The sequence below is a fragment of the Paralichthys olivaceus genome, chromosome 8, assembly GCF_024713975.1.
Source record: "Paralichthys olivaceus isolate ysfri-2021 chromosome 8, ASM2471397v2, whole genome shotgun sequence".
Taxonomy (NCBI): Eukaryota; Metazoa; Chordata; class Actinopteri; order Pleuronectiformes; family Paralichthyidae; genus Paralichthys; species Paralichthys olivaceus.
Genome location: NC_091100.1, coordinates 26,153,106 through 26,170,366, shown reverse-complemented (window position 1 = coordinate 26,170,366; position 17,261 = coordinate 26,153,106). Strand labels below are relative to the sequence as shown.

General features: G+C 38.9%; 1 protein-coding gene across 8 annotated transcripts in view; it reads right to left on the bottom strand.

Moving 5' to 3' along the window:
* Nucleotides 1–17,261, bottom strand: part of tenm3 (teneurin transmembrane protein 3) — a 500,548-nt gene that overhangs the window by 261,946 nt on the left and 221,341 nt on the right. For all 8 annotated transcript variants that reach the window (XM_069529751.1, XM_069529750.1, XM_069529754.1 and 5 more), the window contains exon 5: nt 5,060–5,106. The gene's annotated coding sequence lies outside the window, so the exon portion shown is untranslated. The remainder of the gene's footprint in view (nt 1–5,059; nt 5,107–17,261) is intronic.

The following is a 17,261-nucleotide window of genomic DNA, read 5'->3' as shown; positions in this document are numbered from 1 at the left end:
ATTGTGCGACTGTAGGCCAGTGAATCATCACAACAAATACAAATTCTCAGGTTACCTTTTTTATTTCCTACATTACATATGTGCTTTCAACCATGGCTACAGGCAGGCATGAGATTTGGAATTTAGAAAATAATTTACCCAATAAGTGGGATAATTAGTGCTTAAGGGCATTTTTTGTGACAAAAAACCAGTTCCTCCAGCCTTCATCTTACCACTTTTTCAGTAAATTTGGACATCTGACAGTGAGCAGTTTGGCTTTTGCGTCATGTCAACACGGGTGATTCTACTTGTATTCACTCTTTGTATTTAACAATCACTTCCTTAAATAGGTATAAGTAATACTCAAGCATCATTTTATTTTTCTTTCATGTGATATTGTTTCCCAAACACAAACAACAGCAGGCATATATCACACTTCAGCCAAAGGAAAAACACTTCATGGTGAGCTTATTTGTTTAGGAATACTGCTATGGGGAATAGTGGTAGCTTTGTGGGGGTGGATGCAGTAACATGTGCAGTACAGTGCAATCTAATGCAGTAGACCTGCAATAAGGTAATGTGAGATGATATGAAATGGGAAGAAGGGGAGCTGAAACTCAAAATTCAAGAAGAAATTCAAGAACATGAAAGACAAAAAAGACAATGCAGGATAATGAAATATGACAAAATCTGGTGGAGCATGGGTAATGCGTTGGCTGCAGAGAGAGGCAGAGACTGAGAAAGAGAGAAAGCGAGCGAAAGAGAGAGAGCGCACAGAAGGCTTGTAAATGTTGGATGAGAGAAGTATACATGGCACTGTGACTCACTGGAGCTGCCCCAGCACTTGTGAGGGCAAGTGCTTTACACACGCACACACACGCACACACACACACACACACACACACACATTATATAACCCTTCTTGTGAGGACTAGGTTTCATTCACTATTCCTCTACTCTTCTTTGATTTTATTTGAAATTAATTTGTCATGTTCAAATTTCATAATAGATGTCAAAAGATGTACCCTCAATCATACTTTTTTTTTTAAAACATCTCTTTGCTTGCTTTACTGAAGTAATCAGGAGGAATTGTGCCCTGATGTTATAAGCAGATCAAAGTATGTCTCTTTTTCTACTCCAATAATCCCCATGCAAATCTGCAGTGTGAACACTGCAGATTTATTGATTATAATTTACTATAAGCTTATTATTAATTAATGTAAAATTTTTACACATCAAGGTCAGTCTTGTGATTAAAATGATGTCCACATTTTTGGCTTTTGCTGCATCTATTCTGATGATTGATCTATTTTGTCTTTTTTTAATGTCTCTTATTTGATTTCCACTTTTTTGCATCGTAAAATTGCTGTTGCAGCCCTGCAATCTTTCTATTTACAGTTTAAGTATTATTTTCTGTGAGTGTAAATGCACAATGTGACATGCCTCCCTGTTTCTCCCCCAGTGCTTCCTGTGAACACAGCACACCAGACAAGTATAGTGCCTTTTTTCTTCCCCTGGTTGAGCAGGTAAAATATTTATGAGTGTTTTAACCTCTGGCTGACCCCAGTGCAGCATTACACAGGGCTTCTTAGAAAGTTCCCAGGGAGGTGGAGGGACGCTTGCTAATATACTGTAGAGAGTGCAGCTTTAACAATGTCTGACATACCCTTAGGTTCTGAATGCTTTGCTTACCATAGGTCAAATATATTGTAGCGAGGATGTTCGATTAAAAGGTGTTATATAGGCATGAAATATAGCATTAAGATTATCCCTGTACTCAGCATGCGTAAGGGAAGCTACAGATGCATCTGTGCAGCCACACATGCGTGAGTGCTGTCTCTTGCATGCATCCATCCATTTTTGTCTGTGTTATGCATATATGCCTGAGTTAATTTCCTTCAGCTAAGCATGGCAGTCAGTGCACAAAGTGCCTCTTAGTTTTTGTTGCTATTTTACATCTTTGTCTTCCTGTTTTACTTGCCATTCAATGTTGCTGTTCTATTGACAGGTCATAATTTCACACTCCAGCTGTTCTTTATGTGTTTTTCACATGACTGAGTAATAGCTGGGGACAAGTAAGCTTCCAGTTGTTGTCCGTCACAACGATGAAGGAAAATAAATCCAACTATCTCTTTCTCTTCACATGATAATCTTTTAAACATTCTCTATGGCTGTTCTACATGTCTTGATTTGTTCACACGCTGTAAGATTTGTCCATTTGAAGATGTACTTCTTTTAGAAATTGTGATTTAAACACAACTGCACAGAAAAATAGTTCTTAGCTTGTATTAGTACACTGTATTCTTTGTCCTTTATCAAAATGATATCTTCTTGTCCTTACTCTTTTTTACTCTAATACTCCACCATGAGGGGTGACCAGCTGAGGCAAGCGGGCACACAGACATCTATCTATTGATTCCACATCTGTTTGAATGTGGAATGCATATGTCACAAACCCTTCATCTAATGTGCTTCACACTTTGCATGTTTACTTTAAATTGTCGAAGAGTATATGATAAATATTGAATAAAACGGCAACCAGTGCTCTGTAGCAGTCAGTGTATGTGTGTGTTGGGGTTTTTAAACTGTGGGTCAAAATCACAACCAGATCATTTTGATGATTTGATTATTTATATTTTACCATATTGGACTGAGACACAGACATAGATGGACTGACCTGAAACGAGTATAGTTTTTTGCATGGTAACAAAATTCACAAATAATTTTCTTATAATTAATTGTCTTCAAAGTAAAAGCACAACATTTGTTTGGTTATTGCAATGCTTTAAAATGAGCAGAATTATATAGCTTTTGTTTTGAATATTGTGTCAGTTGCTAATCAGGCTTCTGAAGTAGACATGCAAATAACAGCAGTTAAGTAAATTACATATGAATCACATACATGAATTCAGTTTCATTTTACGAAAAATATTGATAATGAAATCTTCATTGCAGATAAAGGATGAACACAACTTAAATCTGTACCATAGACTGTTTATAAAAAACTCTGCACACAACGTCCAGCACACTTACAATAAAAAGTGACAGTTCGTTGTAGAACTGTTTGAGGAGGACGCACTAATGACAAGGAATAATGTTGAAGTAGCTCTAGATCGCCGCGACCGAGGTGCCCTTGAGCAAGGCACCCCCCCCCCCAACATCTGCTCCCCGGGCGCAGGCAACAGCAGCCCACCGCTCCAGTATATGTGTGTACATGGCATCTGTCAATGTGTGTTTCTATGCGTGTTTCGACAGGTGCCAACTGGATGGGTTAAATGCGGAGAACAATTTCATGTATGCATGTAAAGTGTTAACGTGACAATAAAAGTAAATCTTCTATCTTCTTCTTCTTAACACATGAGAACAGGCAAGTTTCGAATAAGCACTGGACAAGTGGCAATAAATGAGAAAAAAGGTTTAATGATAAGTCGGCAAATGCTCCAAAAACCACGCCACCCACCCAAGATGAAAAGGTTGACAGGACATGATGGATTCAACATGGACACCATGTTCCTGTGATGCTTCTTGTTGAAATGCAACACATTCAAATCACGTTTTTTTTTTTAATCTAATGTGATTGGTCGACCCTCAACGGCGTCTCAGGTACACCTGACGCCACTGACTCACAACACGAGTTATTGAGAACAAACCACGTGAGTAACACACGCGATCATTTTATGTGTGTAACCCATTAATATGATTAAGAGTTTCTTATTTTTTTGACTCCCAGCAGAATAGTGTATGAAAAGGCTGCTGTGAGTCTGCTAGTATCGCACAGTAACATTGACTCAATTACCATAACAGTTCAAAACTATTTATCTGAAAATCATTCCATGTGACCCGTGTCAATAAGTTCAAATTTGCTTGTTACAAGTTGCTTTAAACCCTGTTGCAGCTTTCTGGCTTGCCCGTAATTGGTCAAAAAAGAGGGAACACTGTTCAGATTAAAAAAGCTACATGCGCTGCTCAGAGTCCACTGAGCAATACATATCAGGAAGTCGAGAATGAATGCTCTGGAGTTTTCAGCATTGAGTGAAACTGCAGGGCTAGGCCGTAGTGGACAGACATATGCAAATGTGACTGACCTAAGGGCCTACTGGTGTGTGTGTGTTTGTGTGTGTGTGTTAAGTGTCAGTGGCTGTGATTGCAGTGTGCAGAAGGACCATTGACGCGTGTCCGAACCTCGGCCACTGTCTCCCTCATCTCAGACGCACACGCACACTGGTCTCTGACACATCCCTGAGGCCGATCAGTCCATTGTACAGACTCTCCAGTGAGCCATAGCTTTTACATATATTAAAATGAGCCTTGGGTACAGAGCTGCCTCTGAAGACCCACTACTCTCAGTCACAGTGTGTGCACGTAGGCACACACACACACACGCACACACACCCACACACACAAATGCACTGAGGATACACAGGCTGGAAAACCACAGTGTTCTGTGTTTGTGAAGACAGGAATGTAGGAAAGCAGCAGACCATATCTGAGGGACCACTGGTTTCTTCTCCTTTTACATTGAAACTTTCTTACTTCAAGGGATTTTTTAACTTTATCCACCTATGCAAGCTCAAATGAAAGAATTGCTACTTTCACTGGGACCCAGGCTCAAAACATTATTGCTTATAACATGTCGATGAACGACTAAAAGCAGCCCAACAAGATATCAAAGTTTGAATCAATGTCCCCCTTTGAGGAAATCAATTATCATATCGTTAGATTTCTAATGGGAGACATGGAATACAATTTTACTTTTCAGCAATTATTTGTACATCTGTTTAGTCAAGAGAAAAGGTTTAATTCAATTCAACAATGTCTTATGAAACAACTCCAGTCATCTATATTTGCAAGAAATTAGAACCAAACTGCATTGTTCTGCAAAAATCACATAACAATACACATGCCAAGCATTAAAGAGAGAGATAAACATTTCTCAAGATGTCTGTTCCACATCCAGACAGACAGGCCGACAGAGATTTCTGGAGGCAGTGGATAGACCATAAGCCTAACCCTATTATAAAGTGGATGCTTGTAGTTAGATCCCATTATGAAGAGTTTAGAAATAAGAAAGAGCACTTACCAGAAATGCAGAGGAGATGCTTGAATTTGGCTATTTCATTAGAGTACCTGAAAGTGGAATAAGAGACAGTGAGTGTTGAAATAAATATATCTGGAAACAACCGAGACATGTGCCTGGAGGATGTGCAATGAGAAAGTTGTTTGGAAACGCACATAAGTTATAAATTACACTGTCAGCCTCAATTATACTTGGACAGCTGCAGACGCCATGGTTGCACATAGTTATTTTAATTAAATTTTTTTGTCCACTTGGAATCCACTCGGTTTGAGCTCTTGTCGCATAATGCCCACGCAGAGTGGTACAGACACAACAAATCTTTGAGTATGTGGACACCTCCACACCCCCACATTCTTTGGATACAGAGAGAATAACAGTATCATGATAAATAAGACAAAAAGAAGAAAAGTGTATTTCCTGTCCAACACTTATTTCTGTACACTTGGCACAACTGGGCCAGAGGCTCCTTTATATCAGAGTGTGTAGGATTTAAATTAAAAGTGTAAATGCTCACAAAAGCCAAAAATGGGCATGCAAAAAAAAAAACAACAAAAGCCCAGATCTGATTTATTCAACTGTGCGCACACACACCTGAAGGGAATATTCCCTTTATAATTCAAAGTCCATGTGGAAACTTTCAAACTTCTCATCTCATGTTCTGCCCTCCACACGCCCACATTTAATCACAAACCATCACTGCAAAGTACTGTATGAATATGAATAACCCTGATGATCATTGTTTTTTTTCTGGTGAATCATTTTATCAAACGAGAAGAAGCACAAAGAAAAACAAGTGGCAACATGTTGCTGATGCGGTTAATGCAGTAAGTGCATAAATATAATAAATCAAGGATCCCATCAAAAACTGCAGGCATTCATAAACTCAGGAATGACTTTAATATATACATATTGTACCAATGTGGGATTATATAATATAATGATTTATTTTATGTTCATCAGATCAAACACACACCTGTCACCTTATTCAACAGCTGGTAGCCAGAGTGGAGAGGGCTTATCAAAAAATCAAAAGACAATGGCATGAACATTCCAGGTCCAGGCACTAGGCAAAGTGGTTTGAAAAAAGTATAAGACCTTTATTTCAATGGGCTTGAAGCATCAAAATACATCAACATGTATTGGCTTATGCCTTCATCAGGGTGTACTGACACTCAGAGTCACTACAGGTGTGCAGGGTGAACACATGCACTATTTTAACTGGCCTCTGAGGGCATTGCACAATAAATATAATATAGAAAATGGAAGAGCCTCTAGGTGCTTGACACAATGAACAAAATAAACAAAACACGCTTCAGAGAGAGAGGGTACCAAGCCCAGATTCTCACCCCGGCTCACAACAGAGCTCTGTCACTTTAGATGTATCATATAATCTCTAAATTATGCTGTATAATTCTTTTGTTGGTTTATATCTTTTATAATTGAAAGGTGCTTATGGAAAAGTTATGCCTTACAAGCACAAATAACACAAATAATGCTCATGATGAAATAGGTCTGGATTAAAATCATTAACTCACATCTGCATTTTGCGTCTCTAAAATTGTTTGTATGCAGGGATCAGAGTTTAAGCACAGGCATGTTTTTTCCCCGTCATGATTGTTTTTTAGATCCCAACTAGTTTGTGAGAAATGGTGAATGAATCTTTCCCACACCACCCATCACAACGGTTCTAAATTAGGCCCCGGATCAGAGAAATTGAACACAGCAACCACAGGAAGGAATATTTCACCCCAAAGACACAAAAGACGAGAGCAGCCTTTTGACACATAATTATTGAGACACAAAAAAACACCTTTGGCTTCAAAGTAAATTTGCTGTATTTTGCAGGACTGGAATAACATATTATGATAGTGTGTAAATATTACAATCACTTGAAACCTGCTGATAAAAGATGAACACTTCTGTATTATAACTCAACACTGAACCACACCACATGAGAAAAGTGTTGAGTTTCAAAGGAAACACAAGTGGAAAAGTTCTGTTTTTTTTCAGAGAAACACATTCATTCAGACTGGCATGACTGTTGTGCTGATGTTATTAGAGGTGTGAATATAAATGAATATAAATGTAAAATCTGGCTTTATGTCCATCATATATGGATGACCGTCTGTGCAGTTAGCACATGATTCAATGTGGCTCAACTTTAAAACAAACTGGGCTTATAAATTTCCCTTGCAGTGAAAGCATAATGAAGGATTGGATTTTTAACAGGACAGATGTGTCTATTATTAACGAGTTTCAGTAACAATAATGTAACCATGCATGAGAAGTAGGACATGAACCCGAGGTCTCTGGTATCCTGTACCTAGCAGAATAATAACTGATAAACAAGCAGACAGAGTCATTGTGCTGAAGAAATGCAGACAAGCTTTTTCAAACTGTTAACACGTGGATCTGCAGATGACACATCATTCTTTAAAGTGCATGTGGGAGTCGATTTATATTTACACCCGTACCCTAACAATACCCCCCCCCCCCCCCCCCCCCCCCCCCCCCCCCCCCCCCCACACACACACACACACACACACACACGTCTGCATTTTAAAAAATTAGTGAAGATGAAAATTTACAGAGCATAGTGCTTATTCATAATTCACACTCTGAGGTCACACTAGCTACTCTGACACACCCCACCCTGAACTTGCGAATTCTGCATTCATCTTTCACAAAGTGAGGTCAATCAAAGTGCACCACAGTTGTCCCAAAGTGTCTCCACCTGGAAACCGTGAAATATTGAGAGACAAAGAGAGACAGAAGGAGGGGGGGGAGTCTACCTGTGTTGTAGAGTGGATGGAGGTTAAAAGGTTGTCATTGCCCAAAGCTGCTAATGGAAAAGAGAGTCTCTGAACATAGCACGGTGTGGCTCTGTGAAACTGGGGGGAACTAAACAGAGATGCAGACATGAGTTGACTTTTTACAGAGAAAAAAAATAGTTTTCTTCAGGGAATAGACTGAACACTGTGAACACCCTCTTAAAATGGATTAATCGATGATTTTGCTATTTTATTCTCTATGTTTATGTTCTTTACGTTTGCCGTGACAACATGTAATTGGGCTGTCATCTTCCAGGCTTGTTGTAATCACATTGCCAATATAGTGGATTGAACACTGAATGAAAAATCTATAGTTATCTTTCAATTGTATTTGAGTTGTCAGGACTGTTTAACCTCCCGTCATCTGGAGGCAACTCATCCTCAATAAGGTATATAATATAATAATGTGGATCCACCATCATAACCATGTTAATGGCCTCTGCTAGTCTGGAGTGCCAAAGCTCAATATTCACTCCATGCAAAATTAAAATGCCCCGAGGTAATGCCCAATGCCCCAATGGGGTAATCCGGGATAGGTTGGTTTGATTCCTGGCTCCTCTTGTCTCCCCACGTCCTTGGGTAAGACACCGAACCCCAAATTCCCCATGCCATCAGTGTATGAATGTATGATGGATAAGTGCTATGAATCAAAGTGCTGTATGACTGTTGGGTGAATGTGACCTGCTCTGAGTGGTCGTTAACACTAAAATGTGCTATATAAATGTTCCATTACCATTCATGGCTTAATTGGGTTTTATTCTGTTTGAGACACTTTTCCACCATAGAAAGAAATAAATTTATATTGCACACTTTTATGACATCACATTTAGTTTCTGTGACACCATAACTGGTGGAGTTGCACAGGATTAAATTACAACTCTCTGTCACAATAACAGCAGATCATTAAAGGATGATCAAAATAAGAAGTTTGTATTACGTTGCATTGTAAAGAATAATACGAACAATGAAAACAATGGGGGGAATCGAGCATTCTGAAGAAGTATGAAGAAGAAGCAGGCACAGTGATGTTGAATGCCACCTCCCAATACACTGGACAAAGAAGAAGATGTATTATTGTGCACTGGTGTTCATAGTGCTCAAATACTTCCGTGTTAGAAATCAAGCAAAATGTTATTTTTAAACTTTACGCAACAAGATTTTAGTACGTTTTCTAAGCTATAGTCATTATCTAAGTCTTATAGCGAACAAGATTTGCTTCACTAACTTTTTGCATAAATATGATTTTAAGATTGGTAAATACAATATTTAAATCTGAGAAATCATATGAGAGCCAGAAATTGATTTCATATGTTTTATTCACCCATCCATTTCTTTCAGACACATTATTATTCTCATCAGTGTAGTTTTTTTAATGTTAAGATGCAGCCTCTTTGTTGTCCACATAAGCATTTTCAACAAAGTTAACACAAGAAATCATTCACACAGGATACAGTTTTGGCTGCAAAGCCTTGCCTCTTTCTTTTCCATTATGTTCTAGCTCCACCTCAAGAAGGTCATAGGCCAGTCTCCACAGCAGCCAATTTGCAGATGATGGATTCTGTGTCTCATCAAGCCCACTTCATCAGGGTCATGTCGTGTTATCAGGTTTGATTCATCGGAGCAGTGTCATTTCAACATCACCTCTCACAGATAATTACTGAAAGTTGCTGGGAAGCTGGGAACAAAGAAGCTGAGCAGTGCAATGTAAACCAGCTTCACCATGGCTGATCCTGGCTCTGATACAGTATTTGCTCCTCATTTGTCAGTTAGCACCCCTGATTTCCTGTCAAGGCTTTTTTGACTGCAGTGTTGCTATGCCTTTAACATACAGCTGTTCAGGGTTTATGTGGGAACAGCAGCACTGCTATTTGCGCTCACGGTAATCTCAACAAACCCATAGCTGCCCATTACAAACAGCAAGCACACCAGTGTAAGCAGTCACCTTTTACAGTATACAGTCTTACTTTAGTCTATTCATTCCTGCACAGCTGCGAGAGTGTGCACACCAGAACAAATCATACACAAATTGCAGATTGCAAGATTCATCAGAATTCTCCTAGCAACAAGGCAGTCTGCCACTGTGCTTGACTGATAGCAGCCGCCTAGTTGTTTCTTTATTTAAACCAAGTAGAGACCAACATTTGGCTTGAGGCTTATTTTGACTGCTTTGCACTCTGCAGCAACTTCTCCAAATCTTTACTGTAAGACTTTCAGGAGTGAGCTGTAGCGTGTTCTCAGAGCAGAACTAGACTGGCCCAAGGCTAAGATCAATGTCAAATCCTTTTGAATGATGTGAAACCTCTGTGTATGCTAAGGCAAGAGTCAAGGACTGCTATTAGCCCTGGGCTAAGAAAAGGACCAATAGGTTGAACTGTATTATGCTTTTGTAAACATCAGCTAACAAGTAGTTAAACATGGAGTGGAGCAACTCGTGCGTTACAGTTATCTATACTTATAAACAAATATCATCAACTCTACACATTGTGGTCCTAAGAATGAATGTAACAATTCACTGGCTTAATTGTGCAACTGAGGAATTTAGGAACTACATAAACAATTACAAATAACTTATACTATGACATGTGATATATTTTTCAAATTCCAGTTAAAACCAGCGAGAAAACAACAGAGGTAAAGTTGAAGTCAAGATATCAATACAATTAATTTGCCCAGTATGCATGTATGTATGTAAGGGATAATAAAAAAAGTACTGCCTTGAAAAGAGTAGACCACCTCTGTTCTGCTGTGAATACAGCATGGAGGCAGAAAAAGTGTCCCTGTCCTGACCTGGGAGAGACTGACAGCAGAGAAAGGGAGAGAGTCAGTGTGTAAGTGTGACAGATAGAGTGACAGGGACAGGGACAAGGAAGCAACAGCATCCCCTGTGATTGTGGTCTCTTTTCTGATTACATATTCAGTCCTGACAGACGCTGAAGGCTGAATAAGGATTTACTGGACAGTTACAGACAGTAAGACACACATTACACTCCCGAATGAACTGTTTCACATTCTACCAGGGGCCGGCCAACCCGGTTTTATAAAATGAGAAAACATTATAATGTCTAATAAGGTTATGAATTATTACAAACATAACATGAAAAGATTCCGAATGACATATCCTGTTAGAAGATTTCTTCTGTCTCTGCATAGGCACTGCAAAGCACTTAGGTTTGACCAGAATTATTTCAATTAAAGTTCATCATATATCATCATTTGCTATTGGAATTCAATGAAATAGGCGTATTAATAAACTACACCAGGCAGCGTGGCATAGTCGTCAGAGTTGCATAAACATTATCACACTTTCAAGTTGGAAGTCTTCATAGTTTATATTCCCCTATGTAGGTTTGGCTAAATCAGGGACTATGCCACATAAAACAATGTATTCTATTGTATTGTGCCTTGATTGATGGTTTGCAGCTAGGTCACATTTTTTTGCCTCGAACAAAGATTTATAGGAAAAAAGACAGTCAAATTGATTTTACTTACATTTTTCAATTAATACAATGCCGAGGATGATATTGAAGGGTGTTACATAATGTAGCATTCAGGGATGAGCACAAATAGTGCAGGGGTCTTGCTGCTGCTTCCCCAGAAAGAGGAAAGCTGCTTTTTGGGTAACAGACTTTAAAAGCGTTCCTTATCCAGGAACATGTGTCTGCACAAGCACATTCCCATCAGCAGCCTGGAAGAGGAGTTCAGGGTCTCCTGTACAAGATAGGATGGTGGGCATGTAGCAGCAGGGGGGATGGACAAGGTAAGGAGTGCTGGAGAGGAAGTTGACCTGGACCAACATCTGGCAGGCAGAACCACAGTGAATCAAGTTCATGGTACAAGTTGTCTACGATGTGCTACCCAGCCCGGCAAACCTGCATGTCTGGGGCAAGAGTGAGTATCCAACCTGTCCTCTCTGCCCCAGAAAGGGTACACTGGAGCACATTCTGAGCAGCTGCCCAGCAGCCCTTGGAGGGGGCTGCTACCACTGGTGACATCACCAGGTGCTGAAGTCAGTGGCTCAGAAGATATTCTACTTTGTAAGAGCTTGGGAGAAGCCATGTCCACAGTCTACACCATCAGCCAGCTCACTCTCATCTGCATCAGACTGGGAGCTGCGAGCTGACTTGGGCAGGCAGCTCAAGTTCCCAGACCACATGACACCAGCCTCTTTGAGGCCAGACATGATGCTAACATCTGCCTTTTCTAAGCAGGTCCTCTTAGTAGAGCTGACAGTCCCCTGGGAGGACTGCGCGGAAGAGGCCAATGGGCGCAAGCGCCTCAAGTACCTAGAGCTTGTGGAGCGGTGTTGGAGGAGAGGCTGGAAAGCTTGCTGTGTCCCAGCACACCTACAGATGTAGCTAGACACTCAACTTTTAATTATATCCACAATATCCAGACAGTGCCTTTTTTGAATGGACTGTTTGGTTGGCCTGCAGCAATGCTGGTTGCAGATTAATTTTTGAAACTGGAGAAGTGACCTGCATTAATTGAGCCACAGCCAATAAAAAACAACTGTAGGACTCAGTCCATGGAACCTTGAAGTCGCACCAAAGCTGCTGCACCAAGAGCTGTTCACCTGTTTATTCAATGAAGCTTGACTCAGTACATAGAACCCTTAGGTGGAGACTCAGTTGCTGCTGACATTATCGTGAATACACCGTCAGTGTGATTGACAATGTAACTTGTGCTGATGAGTCCAAGCTGCCCCTGTTACAGCTGTTTTTCAATATTGAGTATATATATATATATATATACTGTTTCAACACAACATTTCCTTGGGCTTAACAAAACACATACATAGTGTGAAGCAGGTAAGATGAAAGGTTCTCGAGATATGCTTTCACATACAGACAGAGCCCATTCTACACCTGCCTGTTTGGAATGGTCTGTTTGCTTGGCCTGTGTTAATGTGCCACAGCTACTTCAGAATTATTCCTTGTCATTAGTGAGTCCTCGTCAGTCAGTTCTACAGTATCACTTTTGTATTGCTTATGTATTTTGTGTGCAGAGTTTAGTATGCACAGTCTTTGGTGGAGAGTAAAGTTAGAAAACATCCTTCCTGGTTTATCTGCAATTAAGTTTTACTGTCAATATTTTTCTGAATTGGCTTTATTACAGTTCACATGTGCGGCTTATATAAAGGTCTGAATGATTTACTGAACTAGTGTATTTTTTGATATGCTGCATGTCAGAGTTCTTTTGAGCAATCAACACAATCTTTACACCTAGTTCACAACTTTTCAAAATAAAGTAATTCCATAAATGTTGCTGCCATGATGGAGATAAGCATTTGCAGTAGCCATGAATATCAGTCTGATATGATTAATAAAAATAATCACTATTAGGCATGGTCAGATATTATTGGCCAGTTGCCGACTGCTGCTGTAGTTTATCCAAGGATTTTGATTAGGATATGATAAACTTGATCCACAGACTGAAGGCCCACTGCCCCACCCCTACTGACTGCTTCCAAGTGCTGGTCGCCTGTTGATATAATTCTTATTAATATGAAGGTACGTCCATATTGCACAAAACTCCTGGGGCCATTTAAAATACTCATGCCAAGTGTGAAGCCAATTAGAAGAACTGTTTGGGAGATATACCTCCACATACAGACAGACAGATGTTTTTGAAATTTCATGATGGATTATAGAGCACAAATGAGTTAGTTACAAGCAAAACCTCGACTTGTAATGGGAAACATTCAGATTTTAAAAGACTTTGTTAATTATCCATGCTACAAGCAATGAATATATGTACTGTAATATATTTTATCACAGAGAAAGTGGCAATCTCCGCTCCTGAATTTTTAAAGTATGAAATTTTAAGAATCTGTTTGACCCACAATATAAAGTGATCGAGAAAGAGTAAAATTAATCCTACATGTAATAACAATAGCATCTGGTCTCTTTCAATCCCTCCATCCCTGTAGCCATCCTAAAATCCATCCCTGCCTCTAAATAAAGAGGTTAACATGACCGGGCCTGACATCTAAATGTGATTACTGAGGTGATTTTTTAGCCCATCTAACCGCTAATGTGACAGGCAGCCATTTTCTGCTAGAGTTACGAATGCACACATGCACGCGCGCGCACACACACAATATCGTCACACAGACATATGCATAGCGTCATGCGATACACACACACACACACACACACACACACACCAAGTAAAACACATACACAGACAAACTCCCCAGACACTCATAAAATTAGATGGACAGAGATGAGGGGAGGGATGGGTAAAAGGTGCTGGTGGTGGAGTGTAGGAAGGGGAGGGGTGGGTGGGTCAGGGACAACTAGGGAGGGAGGAATTTGATTGTTATTGCTTCCTAGGTTTGTGCCAACGTGCATGTGTGGGGGGTGGGGGGTGTAGAGAGCAGACAAAGGGAGACAGCAAGAAGCAATAATATGCCGAGACGAAGACAAAGTAAAAGACAAAGGGAGACATGGAACATCTGCTCAGCATGTATGTTGCAGTATAGTCAGTGGGAACACACATGCTCAGGACAGCAGAGTCAGTCATTTGGCAGAAAGTTAATTGGGACATTGAATGTTTATTGTGATGTGGCAATGTGTTCCAACATTTGAGCTTGATCAATTATTTTATACATTTTTCATTCACTCTTTTTTCTTCAGCAGTAGTTAGTTTAAGTCAAAATTCCAGAGGTTAATGTGGGGACTCTTCCTTTGTTACATTAAATACCTCTAATTGTCATTACTGCTCCTTTCATCTCAGTCTTTTGTGGAATTACTTCAAACATTCATAATTGAATCCATTTATGGACACTGTCTTTTCAAATCATGTGAAAATGGTTATTTTGTTGACTTGCTCTATTATGTGTGGCATCTATTGCATCTCCGTCCATCCTGGGAAGGGATTCACATCTAGTTCTCTCTGGGGTTTCTATGCGTTTGTCTTCTCCTGAAAGGGTTATTTCCTCAGGTAGTTTTTCCTTACTCTTGGGGTGTAAGGGCAGAGGATACAAATGAAATAAAATTATTGATTGACGATTAGTTGCAAAGACAGACATTCACACAATTCATTTACCATCACTGGTTTGGATAAATGTGGGATTTGAATTTAGCTTCATACTTTGAAAACATAGGAATCAATATGACCTACATACTGTCCATCCAAAACGAAAAGAAAAAAGATTTGACATGGTTATAGTCATGGTTATAGTCATGTATAGTTACAAAATGTAATTACTTGAGATGAAGGAAGTGTTACGTGAGGACAGAGCTGTGAAATACAGCTGTAATAAAGGGATTACAAGAATACAAGAGGCAGCGTTTGCAAACTACAAATTGAATAAATTAACAAATGTAAAACATCTGTATTGGTCACTTCTTTATAAGAATTATTTAATACTACAATAATACTGATTTTTTACTGTGCTGCTTGTAGGGAGAAATAACATTTTATAATGTAATCACCTACAGACCAGAATAAATAGTCATAAATTGTACTTTAAGTACTGAGCATGTGATTTATTTGATAACTTTTCGTTCATGCAATACATTTCTACTAAATATTAATTTTTACTCATGTACATATATTTGCCATTTAAGAATCGTTTTTAATTTACAGATTAAAACACATGCAAAACAAATGATAATAATAATATAAGCCAATAATATAAAATACATTGTTCCAGATTGAACTACCGATTGGTTTGAATAGATATGAAAAAGATAAAAGTAAAACTCTGGCTGGTTACACATTAATGTTTGACTAAGTAACTTAATTATTATTTATCAATAATTGACTTCTGATATTCTGGCACATTTTATCGATCTTTACCTTTGAATAAATGTAGTTTCTTTGAAAAACAAAATATACGATGCTGCTGTTTAGATAATTTCCTCATGTTTCCATTAAAGAACTACTACATTTTGGAATGCATGCTGTTTTGCAAAAACAAACAAACACATGAAAAAAACAAAATACACCACAAATTATCAAATCTTTAAATTATAATGTGGTCTTATGTGCAGTTTTGAAGAGGAATTATCTTATTATAATTATTTATGTTTTAATAGTTCACTTTATTTGTGAATTGCTTCTCTGAAATTTGGAGACTGATTTTATTTTTGTGATATTTAACTGACTTGCTACCATCATTAAAACATATTATTAAATGATATTGTCTTGCATAGTAATTATTCTTTGAGGCAATAGATAGGAAACTACCAGGTTGACAAAATGTATTATTATGAATTATTTAAAACTATGCTGTTGCAAAAAAAAAAATAATCTTGTAGTAAAAAAGGAAATGACAAATAAAATGATTAAAAATCACATCAGGAATGTTGGCATATTTCACAGTCCACTGTGCATAGATTATTGTTTTAATGATTATGTGCTTTAAACACACTGTTTTTGGGGTAATTTGTAAGATTGTGTTATCATGATATACTTAATAAGTGGAACATATGTCATGATGCCAAAAAAATAAATAAAAACCATATAGGTGATACAAAAACCCTAAAAAATGCCATGGAAGAACCAAAGAAAGAGAAAGAGAGTAGTTTAGTAAAGGAGTTTATAGAGAATCTTATCTTTATCTTTGTCTGTCTGCTGTCTCGCTCTCTCTTCCCCTCTCTCTCCCCTAGACAAATGTGACACTCGGGACTCCCCCTCTTTCTACTCTCTCCTGATGGATAGTGCACACACACACACACATACACACACACACACACACACACACACACACACAGACTCTCACTCTCTCTCTCTCTGATGTATTGCCAGAGGGAGGGTGTGTGTGTAGGGGGGTTGGGGGCTAACGATTACGGGAATTGTCATTCGCCGATCATTCGTCTGCATTTGTAAACCATCAACGTCAAGAGCTCACACATAGAAATTTATACACACATACACACAAAGAGGCTATCACTGTGGCCGGAGTCATAAGTGTGTGTGTGTGTGTGTGTGTGCGTGTGTGTGTGCGTGTGTTTGTGTTTCTGGCCTTTTCCATCATCTAATCTCTAAAACTCACATTAAGAACATTAGAGACAGATCATGTATCACTGGTCTCTCTCTGTGTGTGTGTGTGTGTGTAGGGACACTTTTACTTCCTTTTGACAGTGATGGGTTTTAAATGCAGATAGATCTTTATAATAGAGCAATATATATAAGAAAAGAGTGAAACTACTTTTCATTCATAATAAGTGACATATTTCCCAAAACCAACCATCCAACTAAAAACCGCATTATTCAATGACCTTAACCAAAGTGCTTCCCTTACCTCAATCTATAACCATGGGAAACCTCTCCTGTGTTGAAGTCCTATACTTGCACAAGGAACAGATATCAATTATGACAAAACAAATGAGATAGTATTTAAGAGTTTCAAGGAGACAGTTGGT